The sequence below is a fragment of the Lemur catta genome, chromosome 20, assembly GCF_020740605.2.
Source record: "Lemur catta isolate mLemCat1 chromosome 20, mLemCat1.pri, whole genome shotgun sequence".
Lineage (NCBI taxonomy): Eukaryota > Metazoa > Chordata > Mammalia > Primates > Lemuridae > Lemur > Lemur catta.
In genome coordinates, this window is record NC_059147.1 from 19,321,009 (window position 1) to 19,340,913 (window position 19,905).

The 19,905-nt window shown below is 38.8% G+C and overlaps 1 protein-coding gene across 3 annotated transcripts in view; it reads right to left on the minus strand.

Moving 5' to 3' along the window:
* Positions 1-19,149, minus strand: part of HYDIN (HYDIN axonemal central pair apparatus protein) — a 296,336-nt gene extending 277,187 nt beyond the window's left edge. For all 3 annotated transcript variants that reach the window (XM_045534000.1, XM_045533999.1, XM_045533998.1), the window contains exon 1: positions 19,113-19,149. The gene's annotated coding sequence lies outside the window, so the exon portion shown is untranslated. The remainder of the gene's footprint in view (positions 1-19,112) is intronic.
* Between the last annotated feature and the right edge of the window lie 756 nt (positions 19,150-19,905).

A 19,905-nucleotide genomic window follows, 5' to 3' on the forward strand; every position in this document is an offset into this window, starting at 1 on the left:
TGCCTGGGTTAAGAAACAGAACACTGCCAATGGTCCAAAAGGCTTCTCATGACTCCGGTCAACACTAGGCCCTCTCTCCACACTAGAGGTAACCATTAACCTCACTTCTTGTAGAAATCACTTCCTTGATCCTCTTTTATAACCTAAGCATGGATCCCTTATCATTATAGTTTTGCCTGGTTTTTAATATTTAGATGAAGGGAATCACATAGTATGTAGTCTTTTGTGTTTAGCTTCTTTTACTCTATTTTGTTGCATACAGCTGTAGTCTTTTCTAATTCATTTATAATAGTCTACTGCTTGAATTTACTGTAATTTATTTATCCATTCTACCATTGATTATCATTTCGGTTGTTTCCAACTTGCAGCTATTGTGAATAATGATGCTATGAACATTTTTGCAACTGTCTCTGCATGTATAAAGGCAAACAGAGTATGTATCCAGGGAACGAACTGCTAGAACATAGGGTATGTGCAGGGCAATTCTCCAGGTGGCCTTGGAGTGACTCAGTCCTCTCCCCTTTCTTGCTTATAGTTCTCAAGAATAATTGCAGAATGTGCTGGGAATGCAACATCCTGAGACATAAAGGGATTGGCTGGAACAGCCTGGGCTCTGTTCCAGTACCCCCTTAGAACAGAATGTCCTTCAGTGCTTTAGCCCAGTGATTCATGTGACCCTGGAGGTATAAAATCCAGAGTGCTGCTTTCTGCGGTTCCTCAGCTGCAGTACAAGATGAGACTCCATATGCTCTGGGCAGCTTTCAAGAGCCTTGGGGGACTGTCTTACAATGAATCCTAGGTTTCTGTTGTCCCTTGCTGCCTATCTGTAAATAATAAACCTACTTCATGTAACTTGTGAGTATTTTGTCTCACCAGACTCAAACAGGTTGGCAACCAGTACACAGTGAAACTGCTTCACAATATCCGTATCTTAAACGATCGTAGATAATGCTAAACAGTTTTCCTAAGTGACTGTACATATTTAAACTCCCACCAGCAGTGTATGAGAGATCTGGCTGCCTAGTAAACTGCAAACATTTGCTATTGGCAATCTTAACTTTACCTATCGGGTGGATGTGTCACGATAGCTTATTATGGCTTTATAATAATAAGCCATTTCTCCAGTTACTAATGACACTGAGTATCTTTTCATGTTTCTTGTCCATTTGGATGCTTCCTTTTGTGAAATGCCTTGTGAAGTGTTCAACTCTTTGACGTTTTTCTATTGGGTTGCGTTTTTCTTACTAGTTTGTGGAAGTCCTTTAAATATTCTGGATAGAAGCCCTTTGTCAATTGTATGTTTTTAGAAATATCTTTGTCTACTCTATGGCTTGTTTTTGCATTTCCAGTGGCTTCGTGGGTGTATTTCCAGTTTATCTGTACTCCTATGAGGCAGCCCTTTGAAATCCAAACCCAAAGAGTCGAGGTTCCCCAAGCTCCTTCTATCCTCAGCAGGCCCTGTTCACCAATCCCTGCTGCCCTAGCCCACAAAGGCTGCCATTCCCTTAGTCTCTCAGCTCTTCCTTGAAATTTGCATGTTCTCTCGGAGACAGAAGGAGCTCAAAGTCTGGAGTTCACCTCCTTGGGGCTCTGCCCTCCCCTAGACTTGGCCTGGTAATTCTTCACCATCTTCTGCCTTTGAATGCCTTGAAGCAAGCTTTTATTTATAATCTATCCAGCCTTTCTAGTTGCCCCTCAGCAAGAAGGTGGGCCTGAATTACCTAGTCTACCATTATCAGAAGCAGAAATCCCCTATTTATAAAATAAAGTGAAGATAGTATAAAGAGAGAAATTCTAATCCATGCCTAAAGAACTTTCCAATGCAGAAAAGGATTTTTTTTTAATTTAAAGAGAACAATGGCAAAAATTAAGAATAATACAAATAATGCTCAGGACTAGTAGAAGTCTACTGCGAGCACTGTTCAGGTGTCTGAAATTAACCTGGATAATACATTCATGCCACCTAATCCAAGACTTGTAGAGGTGATGTCTTGATATCTTGATTGCTCCATTTTCGGTAGCAGGTTGAGATACAATTAGTTACCTGAGATGGACACTTAGTATATTAACACTGAATAGCTACTTACAGGATTACAATGGCCAAAAGTAAACACTTTCTACCAAGCAAGGAAGGGCATATTTTCCAGTCCCTTCTGACTTGAAGAAGCTAAAAGAACAACTAAGTTTTTAAAAAATGTATACTAAAATTGATGTTCTCTGAACTTCATCTAGGTTAAGCCTGGGCTACCAATCTTTAAGAAAGTCTTGATCAAAGTACAAGGTTATTTAGGGGTAAAATGCCTGGAACTTTCTTCTTCCATCCTACCCTCTGTTTCATGCTAACTCAGACTCATCCCACAGAACTTAGCTGAAACATCACTTAATCTAGAAAGCCTTCCCTGACCTCCCTGAAGTCCCCTTATTATATGTTCTCACAGCAGTGCCTTTTCACATGTTTAATGAATATATAACCAGATTTTTATGGTTCCCCACCAGAGAGCAAGCTCCATGAGGTCAGAGACCTCGACCATTTTGTTCCTCGCTGGTATACATACCTAGCATAGTGATTGGCATGGAGTCAATAAATATTTGTTGAATGATTGGATTGGTAGCTGAATCACTGAACCATTCATTGTAATTAAAGATATCTTCATTAACAAAAATAATCATTTGGCATATATTTATTGGTTTTTATTAATACTACCTTGCATCCATTTCCCCCCCACACCGCTTTTCTGGGAAAAATACTGTGATTTCCCTTAAGGAAACACCCCACTCCTTACTCTGATTCAGAAATAGCCTATCCCAGTATTACACCTCCCTGGCTACAGTGATTGGTTCAGGGAAAAACACATGACACAAGTCAAGCCAATCAAAGCCAATAAGGCTTAATTCTGATTTTATTGGAACTGCTGCAAAAGAGGCATGCTTTCTTTCCACGGAGGTGCTAAAAGTGGGATACAATCCTGAAGCTACTAGAGCCAACTTGCCCCTAGGAGGGGAGATGCTGGCTAAGAATGAAGCCACACAAATGAAAGCAGTACCAAGAGACTGAGTTCTTAGGCATCATTTCAATCCTTAGATCCAGACAGGAATTTTTGAGTCATCTGTCCCAATCAATATTCTTGACACAAGAATCATCTGAACTGTATGCTGTGATCATTGTCTCTTGACAAAGTGAATTCCTTATAAATAATTGCAGCCCATCTATTATTTTTAATGCATTACCACAGCATGAATAACTTGTATAGTCATCCAGATAATAACTTGCAAAAGCAGTTTTTGATGGTCTTGTTCAATTTGTCAAATATATTAATTTAAACATGGCAGACAAGCTATTTTAAAGCCATGTTTGCCTTACTAATATAAATTCTATTTTATATGCCATTGATTCTGTCACCAGCACAGTCTTAAACACTAGTAGGCTTTCAGAAACACAAAGTGAGAATGCTTTTGGCTTCTACAGCAATTACATGTGATGAATGCTCATTTGGAGAATTTGTTTCAATTTACACAGACACATGCATGAATGCACATGCATGCGTGTACGTACACACACACACACACACACACACACACACCACTCAAGGTAATCTATTTTATAAGCTTCTTACAAATGTGAGGCAATACATATCATTCTCATTTTACCAAATTGTTGCAATGAAGAAGACCTATTGAAATTACCATTTATTGATAACTAAAATTCCTTACTTTGGATTCGATCATCAAATCAATGAAGGCTTATTCATATTTTAATGGAAACAGTAGATGTAATGGCCCCCCTTTGGGTGGTTTAACAATAAATAAGCTGCAGTCTACCATTTCTTTGTGAAATAAATCTAAGCAAAGGAAGTCTTAGGCATATTAATTTCTTTTCCTAACACTTGCAACAATCTGTAATTCAATTGTCCTTTCATCCAGTAGTTGTATCAATTCTTCCAATCTATGGAATTTGCTAACATGAGAAAATATCTTCTCATATGCCTATAATGAGTTTAGTAGATCATTCTCTCAAACTTATTTATCCTGCTTGGATTCAAGGCTGTGGTTTCAATTAGAAACACTTTTTAACAGCTTTTATATCTCATTTTAACAATCTACTCTTCTAAAGTATGTCTTTTGGCTATCCAATGTAATTTCCTCCCCTCCCCCAGTCTCCTTCTTCTGGTACAAACCCCCTGCCCTGTCCAGAGGGGTAGGTAGATGTGCCCAATCAGAGTATCCCATTGTGGTCTGCCCTAATTGGTCTTGGGGGTAAGCATGTGACCCTAACAAAGCCAATCAGAATCCTTCCCTTGAATGATATAGCTGTACACTGGGAAAGAGAATTTCTTTCTTTGGACATGCTAGGCTGAATATGAATTTAAAACTATTGGAAACCATCTTCTCCTCCATGTGGAGAAGTCCTTCTATTGAACAAAGCCAAGCAGATAAAAGCAGAAACATGAGCAGGATAGACGGATGCATGGATGGATTGAAGGAGGGAAGAATATGAGTGAATCACAGTACACATCAAGAGCTGTTGTACACTCCAATACCCTCGTGTCTGTGGCTCATCTTTTGATCCCCTGAGTGATTCTAGTGTTCTAACTAAATGGACTAGTAAATTCCTTGTTTTGATTAAGCTGTATTAAAAGTAAGCTTCTGTCATTTGAAATCTAACAATCTCTATGATAACTGTTTTATTTGTAGGCATGATACATTTACCTGAAATTTATTCCTGGAGTTTATTAGGAATATCTGCAAATAACCTCCATACAATGGTGTGAGTTGCTATTTCCAAGCAAGCTGAAGATGCCTTATTTCTGTTATAATAGGAGAGAATAAGCTTATCTTTTGTATCTATATATAACATATAGATCAATCTGTATCAAGAATGACAAGTATGTTTTAGAATGCCTGGAAATCTGGAAATTATGAAAAAAATCACCAGATAACTAGATGAGGAAACCCAGGACAGGTAATTCCATACACAAAACATCCTGCTCTTACAAATCCCACTTTAAATATGACAAGCACATACCAGTGTCTTTGCAGAAGCTCACATGTATCCAGTGATTTCTGGTCACTCAGAATGTATGAGTCCAGAACAGAAAACAGGAAATATTTCATTATCAGATTCTAAAGATCAGAAAACTGATACATTTTTACTTGCATTTTTTCCAAATACTAAAAACTTGGAGTTATTTGCAAACATTATTAAAATTGATCTTATTTGTTAACCAAATCCTTCTGACAAAAAGTAACACCTGGGTGTCAGATTTCCTTTCATAGAATATGCCGAGAATACCTTTAATAAAGCCAGCTATACACATAAGAGCAAACTTGGATTTACTTTTTGACCCTTCCAAGACTCCAGCTGACATCAGTGAAGAAAGAGACCAGTGCTTCCATCAATCTCCACCAGCCATTAGGGATGTGGAAATTTCTGGAAGCAAGTGAACAGCAAGCTAGTTTTACCCTTCTCAAATGAGTGCTTTCAACATTGATCACTGGCTTGCACATCCTCACTAGCAGCTACTTGTTAAATGCTGCATGTCTACTTTCATTAAAATGTCAAATGTAATTCTTTTAATTCATATTGAATGGCTATCATAACAGAATTTAGTAATGAAACCAGCAACAGAGATTAGTTACATAGTTACACTGTACTTGAGCTGTCTGGCACATAACAGGGCTATTTTTCTTCTTTCAGTTATCACATTGGTAAATATTGTTTAGGAAATTCTTAGTGTGTTGCTTTCACAAGGTTTGGCCAGATCGATTCCTATTAAAAGCATGAAAAATATCTGTATCCAGCCTACATCTCTAATAAGGACCAACTATAAGACACTCTTCTGAAATTAAAGAGGACTTCCATTTCCAGTAATGGCAAATAATAGTTGAAACCAACCATCCATTTTAACACAACTAAAAGCTCTATGTAAAAAAAATATTTTAATCTCCTTTAAAGCATTAAAGAGCTGTCAAGATAGTAAGCAATTACCAGACCAAACCCTAAAGGAAATCAAGCACCAGAGAAGTAAGCAAAGCACTAGAATACCATAGCCACTTTTGCTGATTCAGAAAAATGTGGGCTTTGGTTTTGGTGGCCTTGCTGGGCAGTGAAACAGAAGTCAATGATTAGAGCGTGCTCAAGATTGGAAGTATAATGAGACCATCATCTTAGTCTGGGACACAAAATCAAAGCTGTCCACTCCATCGTCATCTCCAGCAAGGCATAATAAAACCTGTCATGGTGCTGAGCAACAAAACAGAATAAAAAGGAAAAGAAGGGAAAAATGTCCAGAAAGTTGAGGTTCCTTCTGACTCAAATTTGCACTCCAGGTCTATACTACTTAACTTGTCCAGAAAATTTCAAGCCATGAACTAGGTTTAGGGTAGTCCCAGACTGAAAGATCCTAAGATGTCTGATGGAAGCAAATAGAAATCCCTTCTGGAGGAAGGCATCATCATCTCAGATCTCAAAAAATATGTACAAATAATATTTCAAGGTCAATGAGGAACACCCAATCAGAAATAAGCAAACATAAGAAGAAAGATACCAAGAGCAAAAATTAGCAGAAACTTAAGATAGCAGAAATACCATCAAGGCTTTATATAGGCAACTTATTAGATGTAGACTATAAAACAACTGTTTACTATGTTTGAAGTACTAAGATACAAACTTGAAGGTATCTGCAGGCACAGGAATCTATGAAAAAAATGATACAGCAATTCTGAAACTGGACTCTTCAAAAATGTAAATGTCCTCAAAAACAAAAACCAACAACCACCTGCAAAAAGTGGAAGGGGAACTGTTTTACACTAGAGGAGACTTTAAAAGCTTAACAACTCAATGCAACACATGATCCTTGACTGGATCCTTGATATTTCTTTAAAAACACTATAGAAGATATTATTGAAAATTTGGGAAACTATAAATATGGACTGTACATTAGATAATACTGTATCCATTTTAAGTTTATGGACTACGATAATGGTATTGTGGTTATATAAGAGAATGCCTCTAATGTATGTGAAAGAGAAGTGTAATGATGTTTTCCTTACATAAGTCCTGAACTTACTTTCAAATGGTTCAAGAAAAAAGAAAGAGAGACGGAGAGAGAGAGAGGATCAAGGCAATGTGGTAGAATGTAAACAACTAGTGATTCTAATTAAAGAGCACAAAGTATGTAGGGGTAAGTTGTATAGCAGAATTGAAAAAGATCCAAATAGAACATCTAACAATGAAAGATAAAGTAACTGAATTTAGATATCCTGTGTATGGGTAAATATATTTTGAAATATTAAAAAAGACCAATATATCTAGTGGAGAGAGCCTTGGGCGGGAGGTTGGGAAGCAGTGGGCTGGTTCTTAGTCTACCACAGACTACTCCCAGGACAAATGTCTTAACCTCCCATGGAGTTGCAACTCAGCTAGGGCATTTTTTTATGACAGCACCATGTTCATTCAGAATTGCTTCACATATTGAACACTTCCCCCGCCCCCCATTTCTTATTGCATCTTGGATTTTTTTCCACTTGGGATCACTTTCCTTCTGCTTAAAATTGTGTCATTTAGATTTTTCTTTAGTGAGAGTTTGCTCAGGTCAGCCTTCTCAGGTTTGTTTGTCTTTAATTTGCTCTTACTCATGAAAGATATTTTTTCTGGTTATATAATTTAAAGATGACAGTATTTTCTCTTTTAGTACATTTCAATGTATCATTCTACCATCTTCTGGCTTCCATTATTTATATTGAGAAGTTAGCTCTCAATCTAACCGTGGCTCATTTGGAGATAATCTGTCTTTTTTACTCGCTTTTTATTTTTTTTTTATTTCAGCTTATTATGGGGGTACAAAAGCTCAGGTTATATATATTGCCCATGTCCCGCCCATCCCCTTAAATGATTTTTCTCTTTATTTTTCGTTTTATTCACTCTCTCTGAGTCTGCGTATGGATTTTTCCCCGCGTTTATCAAGTTTGGGATTTTTTGTGTCTTCTTGAATAGGTCAGTAAGGACAGGACATCCCTTGCCTTTTGTCTCAACTCTTGTCCTAGAAGGAGTTACAGTCAGCAGGCTCGAGGACCTCACGCATGAAATGATAGCAGTAGGTACCTACTGGACAGGTTCTAGTAAATCTCCAATTAAATGATGCTTAATACCTAGTAAACTAGCATTGACTATTAATTTGACCTACACTAAAATTTATTAATAAGATTCTCCTCTCCAGTTTTCTGCCATTTTTCTCTCAAACAAGCCATCCACTAAATCACAAAAATAATGTACAACTATTGCTGAAAATTATTTTGAACTGGTTTGATACACAAATTTACTCCCATTTAAGTCTCAATGATGTTCCAAGTTGTCATTCACACAAGTTCATAAATACGTGTACATCCATATTGATGTACCACTCACCAAAAATTAATTAGCCAAAATAATTCAAATTAAGCAGAGATCTTATTTGTCCCTGACTCATAATCATGTCTGTCCTACAGTTCTGTATTAATTACCTGACCCAAGTAGAAATACCAGCACCTATATAAGAATTTCACTTCCAAACAAAACAAAATAAAAATCCATGAGTATTGACCTCAAAATGAACTGGTTAAATTTAAGGACTCATTTTTAAAGGTCACTGTCCTTTGCTGCAAATACAGTTCCTATGCAGATGAGAAGTTGAACCTGCCCTATGGTGGCGAGCATAATTAGCCAGCTGCACCCTCACAATAAGGTGCAGATGGTTAATTGCACCAGCAAATAACTGCTTACTTGTGGGCACAAAAGCCTGTACCTAAAATCATTGAAAGTATACTGGGGCCTATTTATGCTCATGCAAACAAAACACATTTCCAAGATTTCATCTGTGAACAGACCACAGCCAGCTCCAACCCCACAGCGTTGGGGGAGAGTCATTTATGCTGCAGAGGTCTGGTTCAAGGGAGGGACGACTGGCCACAAAGCCACATTTCAAATGATGAAATATTTCTTGGGGTGCTGAATCCTTGTTGAAAAATCTCCTAAAGTTAACTTGTTGTAATATAACCAGTAAATAAAGTGAGACTTTGGTTTCCCTTGAATCCAAAGTAAATTCTATATTCTTTTGATAAGAACCCTGAAATAAAAGAAATTTTTTCTCAAGCAAATATGTCAACATTAGTTTTCTGAGTAAGGAAAAAAAAAAAAAGATTTATTTTTCTGTACCCTTGAGGAATTTCACGCCCTGAGCTCCCAGAATTTAGCAAGCTGTATTAGGTACAACACACCCAGTGCTGGTTAAAGACTGTTCCAAAGATCCATTGTAAAACATATTCTATTAATTCCTGCATGGCAAGAATAGGATATGGGGAGAAAGCAGAAAAGGGGTAACTACTCCATTACACTCATGTTTGGAAGTCCTCCGCCAGCTGCAGAGCTCTCAGCTGGGCAAGGGGTCGAGACGACAAGGCCAGGGAACAGAATACTAATCTACTCGAATCCACACAGAACCTTCTTCTGAAGAACCCACTGGGTTATGTGATTCTATTCAGTTTAATTGTATATCGGGGAGGAGGAAAATCTGCTTGCCATGGTTTTAATTGCTAAGAACACACTATCTTTTTCAGAACCATCTGTTTAATTGTAATTACAAACAGCGATGTAAAAACACAAATGATTAACAAGTACAAAATTCCCTACCGCTAACAGTGCTAATATAACAAGCCATATTGTGAAAGAGTATGTTGCCTTTTCGCTCTCTGCAATATTTCATGATTTAGCAACTGACAACCTACCATTTTTTACAGAATCTCATTCTGGTAGATCTACAGTTATTAATTAGTATTCTTAGATTACATCCCCCCTGTTATTCCTTTTTATTAAACCTTAATTCTCTCTGAGAATGAAAGGGATTATATAAGAAATGAAATACACAGGCCCCTTTTTTTCCACCTCCCAACAAAATCTTTGGGATTTCATAAGATACACATCACCTATAATTAATTACCAGCCACATTCCAAAGTATTACAAGATTAATTTTTGTCTTTCATAAACACAAAATTCTGCCTTCCTGGTTCTGAAATATGCTTACCACACTGTTATTATTTTAAAAGCCATGACTATTGGTAATTGTTTTCAGGCATCAATAAAAATAGCTTAACCTTGAAATTTATTTTAATTAGGGATTTTCAAATCCTCTGCTACAAAGTTGGGTGGATTGTTTATAATAAAAACAAGCATCAACAACATAGTTGTGCAGAACATAGAATTAAGCACAGTTGCTTAAGTTGGGCTCACAGTAGCAGTTTAAAGAAATAAAAACAGACCCAGATGCAGTCAGATCATAATGTTATTAGGGAAACCTGATATTCAGGACATTTTAAATAGCTTATTAAAGCAAGAAGATGCCATTTATAGTAAAATATGGAGATGCATGAACTGCCAGTAAAATTACAAGAGATTTCTTTTTTAGTCATTTCCCACTAATTCTTCTTTAAAGTCAATGAAGTTGAGCTTTTAGTATTCATTTTAAGATGAAGATCATCACTTTAAGAATATCATACACTTTCTAATAAGCTTTTCAATCAAGCACAGAACATTTTTTAAAAGTCCACTTTTCCTTCCCACCACCCTCAAGGGATAAATAAGACTCTTTTAAAAAAAATCAGAGAACAAAAACACTTTAAATCCATCCTCAAAGAATTGAAAACACTGACTGCACAGGTTTTCAAATTAAATTGCATTGGAGGCATTTTGCAATACGTCAATTCCTCACTTTTCCTTCTCTGCCCACCCTGAAATCCTTTCGACCACCATCTTACAATTATTTTTGCCTATTTCAAATTCTCATCACCCTCAAAAGACATTTTATATGAAGATGAGCCAAATGCTAAGTGGCTAAGTGCTTCTGCAGTGTTAATGAGGAAACAGATCTTGGAAGAAACCATTTGAGAAGAAAAGTTTGCCCTCAGGAAAGGGCTGCTTCTTCACTTTTAATGATGGTAACTGTGGTCGAGCTTATTCTGGTCCACTGAGTTCTGAAAATGTGCTCATCCTAAATCAGTGATCTTTAACCTTCGTGGTCCAAGTCCCACTGGGACACTGATGAAGGCTACGAACACTATCCCCCAGAAGAACATAAACATAAAATCTGAAGGCCCACCCACACAGGGTCAAGGGTCTCTATTACACAGATCCCAAATGTGTACCAATTAAAACATGGTTTCAGCACTAACAGGCTGTGTGGGTTTCTTTTCAACTCGATGACAGTTTTCATGTTCTAAATGTTTTTGCCACTAGTGTGGAGAAACATTCTCAAAACTATTCCTGAAGCCTATGAAATATATTACTAATAAGGGATAATAACTCCCTTCTACTTTGTGCTGGCATGAATTGTTTTCACTCACAAGCCAGAGGTATTGTTATGCCTTCCCGCAAATAATTCTAACTATGCCTCATATACAAGACATGAAATAAAACGGCACCTTACAAGTATTATTTTCTGAAGAGCTTTTCAGACATGCATTTATTTTCACATCTCTAAATGTAATGTAGAATAAAACTATTATACCCATTTCATATAAAAAGAAAATATTTAACTCCCTAGTCTGAATGTATACATTCTTCAGTTGGTACTTGCTAAACTTGAATTTTTCCATCTTTGTCACACATGTATACAATCAATACACCCAAATTACATATAAGATTTACTCTGATGCTCTCCATAAATAATGCAATAAACAAATTATTAAGAGTGATTATCTCTGTGGACTGGAATTGGGAAAGAGAGGGGAGTAATGAGGAGACTTTCAAGTTCACATTTCTAAGGATTTTAAATTTTTACAAGGAGTATGTAAGCTATTGTGCTAAAAATTAAGATTAAAAAGTAATACATGGTTTTCTAATATAGGGTATACTGGCTTATTTGAACCACCCCTCCTGCTGAAAACAACTCAAAATACTGCTTAAAAATATTTTTTAATCTTCTCAAAAGTATCAGAGAGCTAACAAGATCATAAGGAATTAGCCAGCCTGAAAACAGAAACCAAGACAGGTAAGTGAAGCACTGAAAAGGATTTTGCTATGAGCTCACACTCTAGACAAGCACACGTTGAGCTCTGCTTGTGGCTGCCTTGCAAGGCTTGGAGGAAATGTGTCTATGTCCAGGGTCCACCCAAGGTAGGAAAACTGATATGAAACTCCACTCCAAAGGCCTATACCTTCAAGGTAAAATTGGACCTAAAATAAACCCTTCCTGTGCCACCATCCCCAGTTAAATTCAAGGAAAGTTTCCTTGACACTAAACAGAGAAGGGAGATAAAAAACAAAAAATACCTGAGAGGTTGGAATCACAGGCCAACTTTCTTATAGACGTGCAGCCTAAATTTATATCACCTCTGAGCCCCAAAAGCCTCGAGGTGTGATTGTACTTTAAAGTGAGCCTGGACAGGTAGTTCCCCAAGGTACCTGAGAGAGGCAAACGCAAATCCTCTCTGGCGGGGTCCTCCTTCATCTTAGTCATCAAAGAACTTCCCACAAATCATTTTCCAAGGAAGATAAGCAGCTCACAGTCAACATAAACACCAAGCACACTAAGAGAGTGAACAAAGCACCCTGAACAAGAACCAGCAAAAACATACTGTAGGAAAAGTAATTCAAGAAATGAAAATTAAAATAATTAAAAGTAAAACTCAATGAATACAACTGCTCATCCTAAGAACAATGTATGTGATAGCTGTGGGCTCTCACAACTACTTCAACAACAACTATAAAAAAAAATTATAAAAGTCATATTTTTAAAGACATTAGAGAGCTATAGAAGAAACATGGACTAGAAGAACTGAAATTCCAGAAGGGAAATAGCCCATCCTCAGTGAGTCACGATCACTTGTCACTTTTTTCTCTGAGGATATTTACTAATTCTAGACACAGACAGAGGATCTATCTTGGCATAGGCAGAGGAATTCTTAAGATAAGAGAGAAATCAACAGAATAGTTGGTGGTTGTATAATGTGGCAAGACTGATAGGTATCTAGAAACTCACAGCCAGGTTGCTGTGTGGGTGATTTGCTGAGAGGCAGGGCAGAATCAGAGCTCTGGAATTGAATGAAAAAAAGAGAGTGGAGGATTCTCCAGTTCACCCTACTTTCTTTCTGTGTCCTGACCAAAAATCACAGAGCCTTGACCACTCTGTGACCAGCCAGCTGCAGGTTTTTCCCAACAGGCTTGAATCCAGACTGGGGCCTTGAACATTCCCAGGCACTGATAAAGGTATCTGGATTCTTACCCAAAATACTGAAAGAAACTAGTCCCAGCTCTGAGCCAAATTCCTTAAGCCCTCATACAAACTCCATACGCTGACCCACTCACTGCCGTCATACCTAGGTAGAACACCCCTTTTCTTTTGCTCTCCATCTGTAGGACTGCTGCAGCACTCTGTAAGTCAGTTCCTCTAATAAATGTTTTCAACTGATCCCTCTAGTGTCTGGTGCTTATTTCCTTTTTTGGGAATCCCAACTGGCCCTATGTTGGGACGGTTTGGGGCACTGCCGCGTGGGAAATCCCCTGCTGTTGCTTTTGGGGTGAATCCAGCCTCAGGTTTGGCAGATGAAACACAAAGTGAAATCTGCTATAATCTCTTGGTGCTTAGAACCCAAGGTCCAGATAGAAGAAGGGTTTTGCAACAAACATAACACAGTTCTCCCCACTCAAGACATTTGAAAGAGTTCAACATTGAGTGGGTGTGAAGCCAAACACATAACCTTAAGACGTCAAAGGGCAGAACTTTCAAGCCTGAGGAGACAGAGGCACATAAAACTCTCAATCAAAGGCCTTGCAGAGCTATACCAAAGGAAGGAGCTGGTCTGGAAGCAGGTGAAATGGCTATTAATTTTGCATGCTTAGGAAACAAAGTCCTGCTAGAGAAAGGGGCCAAGTCTCTAGCAGCATGGGGAGGAAGCTAAAGAAATAAGCTCAAAACTCTGAAGAAAGAACCAAATTTCCAGCAATGTTTAAGGCCTGGGGAGACAAAGACTTACAAAGCTTGTAGTCAAAAGCCCAAGAAGGGCCAGGCAGAGTGGCTCACACCAGTAATCCCAGTGCTTTGAAAGGCCAAGGTGGGAGGATCATTTGAGGCCAGGAGTTCTAGATCAGCAGGGGTAACATAGAGAGACCTTGTCTCTACAAGAAAGTATCTGGATGGAACTGGAGACCATTCTCCTAAGTAACATGTCTCAAAAATGGAAAAACAGGGCAAGCACAGTGGTTCATATCTGTATACAGGCACTCTGGGAAGCTGAGTGGGGAGGATCACTTGAGGTCAGGAGTTCGAGACCAGCCTGAGCAAGGAGTGAGACCCCGTCTCTACAAAAAATAGAAAAATCAGCCAGGCTAAGTGGTGTGCACCTAGAGTCCCAGCTACTTGGAAGGCTGAGGCAGGAGGATGGCTTGAGCCTGGGACTGTGAGGTTGCAGTGAGCTATGATCACGCCACTGCACTCTAGCCCAGGCAACAGAGTGAGACCCTGTCTCAAAAAAAAAAAAAAAAAAGGGAAAACAAACACCACATATACTATTAAACTGGAACTAACCAATGAGTATACATGTGCATAGAGGGAAATAAAACTCAATGGAAATTAACCAGGGTGTAAGAGGAGGAGGGGAGGGGCAAAAATCTATCTAACTGGTATTAAGAATACTATTTGGGTGATGAGCACACCTTTAGCCAAGACCCAAGCATTACAAAAGTGATCTATGTAACCTAAAACATTTGTACCCCCTTAATATTTTGAAATAAAAAAGAAAATTAGTCAGATGTGGTGGTGCAAGGCTGTAGGCCCAGCTACCCATCCGTCTACTTGGTTCTTTTAAACAGAATGTCTGGCATAAAGTCAAACTTATGAGATGAACAAAGGAAGAAAATGTGACTGATAAGGAAAAGGGGACAGACAGATGATGCCGCTGCTGGAGGCAGGCCATTAAAATTACTATTTTAAATATGATAACAGAAAAAGATGAACAAAATGAAAACATGAAGAATTTCAAAAGAAATATGAAATCTATGAAAAACCAAAACATTCTAGAGCTGAAAAATACACTACTTGAAACTAAGGACACATTGGATGGGTTAACTATAGACAAAACACGGAAGACAGAATTAGTAAACTCAAAGACAAGTCAATAGAAAATGTTAAACCTAAGGCACAGAGGGAAAAAAAGAATGGAAATAAAAGAATGATGCTTAAGAGAGATGTGAGATACAGCACAATGGTCTAACATACATGTAATTGGCATTCCGGAAAGAAAAGAATGATAGAATAAGACAGAAGCAGTATTTGAAAATTAATGGCTAAGAGTTTTCCAAAAATAATGAGACATCAAATGCAAGGTCAGAATAACTGCTAAAAGAATTACATAACTTAGATGTAAATAAATTTAATAAAGGGGACAAAACAGCATAAATACGAGATTCAAGAAGCTCCAAGAATTCTAAACAGGGTATACGTAGTTACATCTAGTAAAACTGCTGAAAATCAAAAAATAAAATAAAATCCTAAAATCAGCCAGAGAAAAAAACACATTTCTTTCCCTAAGACTGATAACTGACTTTCAACATAAACTACAAAATCTTCAAAATTCAGAAACGGGGTGAAAGGCAGCTTAGGTTTCTATAACTAGTGAAAATACCCTTCAAAAATGAAAGCAACGTTAAGAGTTTCTCAAACAAACACAAGCTGAAAGAATTTGTTACCAGCAGACCCACACAACAAGAAATACTAAGAACCTAAAGGGAGTTCTTTAGGTTTAAAAAAATTGCTGACCATATCTTAAACTGTAAAACAAACCTTAAGTTTAAGAGAACTAAAATCATACAAGGTATCTTTGCTGACCATAATGGAATTAAACTAGTTATCAAAGAGGGGAGGTGGGGGGGGAGGGGATGGAGGTATGTCTACATGATGAGTGCCAGGCGCACTGTCTGGAGAATGAGAACGGACGCGCTTGGGACTCTGACTCGGGGGGATGGGCAGGACATGGACAATGTATATGACCTGAACTTATGTACCCCCATGATGAGCTGAAATAAAAAAAAAAAAAAAATATTTGGAAATTTAAAAACACACTTCTAAATAACTCATTAGTAAAAGAGGATGTTATAGGGAAAATTAGAAAATACATTGAACTGATGGAATATAAAAGCACAATTTATTAAAATTTGTGGGGTGCAGCTAAAGCAGTGCTTAGAGGAAAAGATACAGCATTAAAATGCTTATACTAAAGAGATAATAGCATTATATTTTCCAGATCTGATGTAGGGCAACAATGCACAGATTCAAGAAAAAGTAATAGATGCCAAGCATAATATATAAAGAGAAATACACATATAGACACATCATAGTGAGACACTGAAGACCAAAGAAAAGCCCTAAAAGAACCAGGGGTGGGGCAAAAAATTCTATCTATATGTATAAAATTATCTTCTTCCAACTCAGTAAGACATGGGCAAAATTATTAACAGAAACTTTGCCAAAGAAGTTTACCAAACTTCTTCACCAAAGATACATTAACAAATAAGCACATATTGTTCAATACCATTAGTCATTAGGAAAATGCAAATTAAAAGCAGAATGAGGTATCACTAACACCTATAAGAATAGCTAAAATTAACAAAATTATCACCTGCTAGCAAAATTCTGAAGGAAGTGAAACTCTCATGCTATGCTAGTAGAAATGCAAAATGGTATGATTACTTTGGAAGACAGTTTGGCAGTTCCTTGTAAAATTAAACAAACACTTACCATATAACCTGGCAATACTACTTCTAGGTATTTATCAAAACAATTAATATGTCCATAAAAAGACCTGCACATGAATAACAGTTTTATTTATCCATAATTACCAAATACTGGAAGCAACCCAATGTCTATCACCTGGTGGTACATCCATTCAATGAAATAGTACTCAGCAATAAAATAGAAATCAACCTCTGTTACATTCAACAACATGGTTAAATCTCAAAAGCAATATGCCAAATAAAACAAGCCAGACAAAAAGTGCTACATATTTTATGATTCCATTTATATGACATCCTGGAAAACAAAAACTCAGAAAACATAGGTCATTGGTTGCCATGGGCTGGAGGTGGGGCAAGGGGATTGACTACAATGAGGTACAAGAGAACTTTTTGAGCTAAAGGGACCATTCTATATACTTATTATGGTGGTTATATGACTTTATATTTTCAAAACTCACAAAACCATATGCCTAAAAGGGGTGAATTTTACTGTATGTAAATTACACCTCAATAAACCTGACTTTAAAAAATAGCTAAGAACGTACTCGAAAAAATATTAATTTTAATTATGTCTCCACATAACATATAAAATATTAATATCTGGGGTATGGACAATACTTCTATAAATCAATACAAAAAGGCCAGCCAAATTTAAAATCAGGCAAAGACAGGCAATTCACAGAAGAGCAATTATCAATAGTTAATAATCTTAAACTGGTCAACCTCACTAGCTACCAAGGAAATGTAAATTATAACAAAGTGATAACCATTATTTTCCCATCAGAAAGATCAAAATTTTAAGACTGATAATATCAAGTGTTGATGGGGACGCAAGGCAAGTGCAGTCTCTACAATAAGACCCCAAAAGAGCTGCAGCAATGGGGATGATGAAATTTCAACTATGTTCATACTTAGCGGGGAAAAAAAATTAGCTTTTAAATAGTCGAGTGATTGTCTCTGGCATTCTAGTCACCGGCCTGTGCTACCGAATGAGGTTAGGTGGTTCCGAATGCCCAGGTGAATTTCATCAGGGCTGAAACAATCAGTCCGTGCAGATGGGGAAACCGTGGGAGGTATGTGCCAATGATTCTAAGGACTTACCCACCCAGCCAGAAAAGAGTAACGTCCAGGTAGCCACAGAAATGGTGACATCCCCCTCAACATTTTCAAGGAAGAAAATGAAGTACGAAATGAAGACCATGGCAAAATTTAGAAGAACAAAGACATACTGGAACTGATCGATTTATCCTTCTATTAATTTATGGTGATAAATGGGGAAAGTCTATAAATTAGAAGTTATGAAATTTACTTCATCCCAGAACTAAAGCTTTCAATGGCTCAGTGTCTGAATTGGGTTGCTCCTGGATGACTTAAGGGATTCTGAGAATTATTTGTTGATTGTGTTCAACTCTGACCTTAATTAAACACTGACTCCTAAACCTAACAGAGAGAGTAAAACCCATACCCCATTGTATAAGCTCATCGAAAGCACAGATCCTGATTTACAATATTTTTTCCCTGAAAAATACCTAAGGTTAGTACTAGCCATGAAGTAGGACCTCAATTACTTTAAGCAGTAAAGTTAAGGAGAATGGGAAAGAATTATCTTAAAAACTTCCTGGTAGAGTATTCTGAAAAGACCCAGTAGAGGCGGGGAGCAAGAAACCCAATATAAACAGGTAAGTACACAGAGGACAGGACACTGCAGCCAGCACAGGCTAAGAGTCACAAAAATGGCCACTCACTAGTCTCACCAACGGGCACTTTCTGAGCCCAAATTGCTCAACAGTAAAAGCGGGTTAATCATTTCAGCCACTTCACAGGACCCTTCGGCCATGCCGTGAGACCATACAGGCAAAGCACATGTATTTGGTCATGCATCTGATCCTCACAGTCTTCCCGGGAAGGGAGCCGGGAGGGAGCTGAAGGAAGAGGAGGGGCGTGGCACCCCATTCTCCTGGTGAGGAAGGACGGGAAATGACTCGTCCAAGGCCTCACGGCCAATTCCAGGTTGGAAGCAAGATAACACCCAGGCTTCTGTCCTTCAGGCCGACACCCGCCCCTTGCCACCTGTCTGGCCGAATGTGAGGTCCCGTAATTTTAATGGGGTGAGAAGGCCCCAAAGGAGGATGAGGAGGGGAGGGGTCTGGAAAGTCTGGGGAGCCCCTGAGACGCAGGGAAGAATGAGAAGAGGGGCCGCCCTGGCCAGTCCCCGTGCCCCCCGCACTCTGACCCCACGGTGTCTGCCAGGACCTCCGAGCCCGGTGTCCCCGGGTCCCACATCAACTCCACATCCGGCTCCTGGCCGAGACCCCGCGTCCCACCCACAGACGCCGCCGCCAAGGGGCTCCCTACCCGGCTTCCAGACGCCGGCTCTCCTCCTGCGCCGCCGGGATCCCGGAGCTGTTGCAGTCCGTTGCCACAGCAACCACGGAGCGCCGCACGGCCTAGCAAGCCGCGCGATGATTGGAGAAGGCAAGCGTCCATAGCAACCGCCCGGCCGCGCTGCGTGGTGGGAGAGAATTTGGTTTCCAGGGGTTCTTAGGACCACCTCTCCCCAAGCCACCCTTCACCTGGCACCTGTCCTGGTTCCTTAGGCCGGGCGCGGTGGCTCACGCCTGCAATCCTAGCCCCCTGGGAGGCCGAGGCGGGTGGATCCCTTGAGGTCAGGAGTTCGAGACCAGCCTGAGTGAGACCCCGTCTCTACTAAAAATAGAAAGAAACACCGTCTCTCCTAAAAATAGAAAGAAATTATCTGGCCAACTAAAAATATATATATATAAAAAATTAGCTGGGCATGGTGGCGCATGCCTGTAGTCCCAGCTACTCGGGAGGCTGAGGCAGGAGGATCACTTGAGCCCAGGAGTTTGAGGTTGCTGTGAGCTAGGCTGACGCCACAGCACTCACTCTAGCCCGGGCAACAAAGTGAGAGTCTGTCTCAAAAAAAAAAAAAAAGAAAAGACTATTTTGACACCTAAGAGGGTCCATAAAAGTCTTGGCATCTGACTGAGTTTACCCATGGGCAGGGAAATAATTGGCCCCACAGAGAAAAGTCAAAGAGAGACTGACTAGATAACAAAAAATTGCATTGCTTTTGACTGTAGTTCATAAGTCGTGCTTCTTTGACTTAACAGTTGCCTAAGAAATG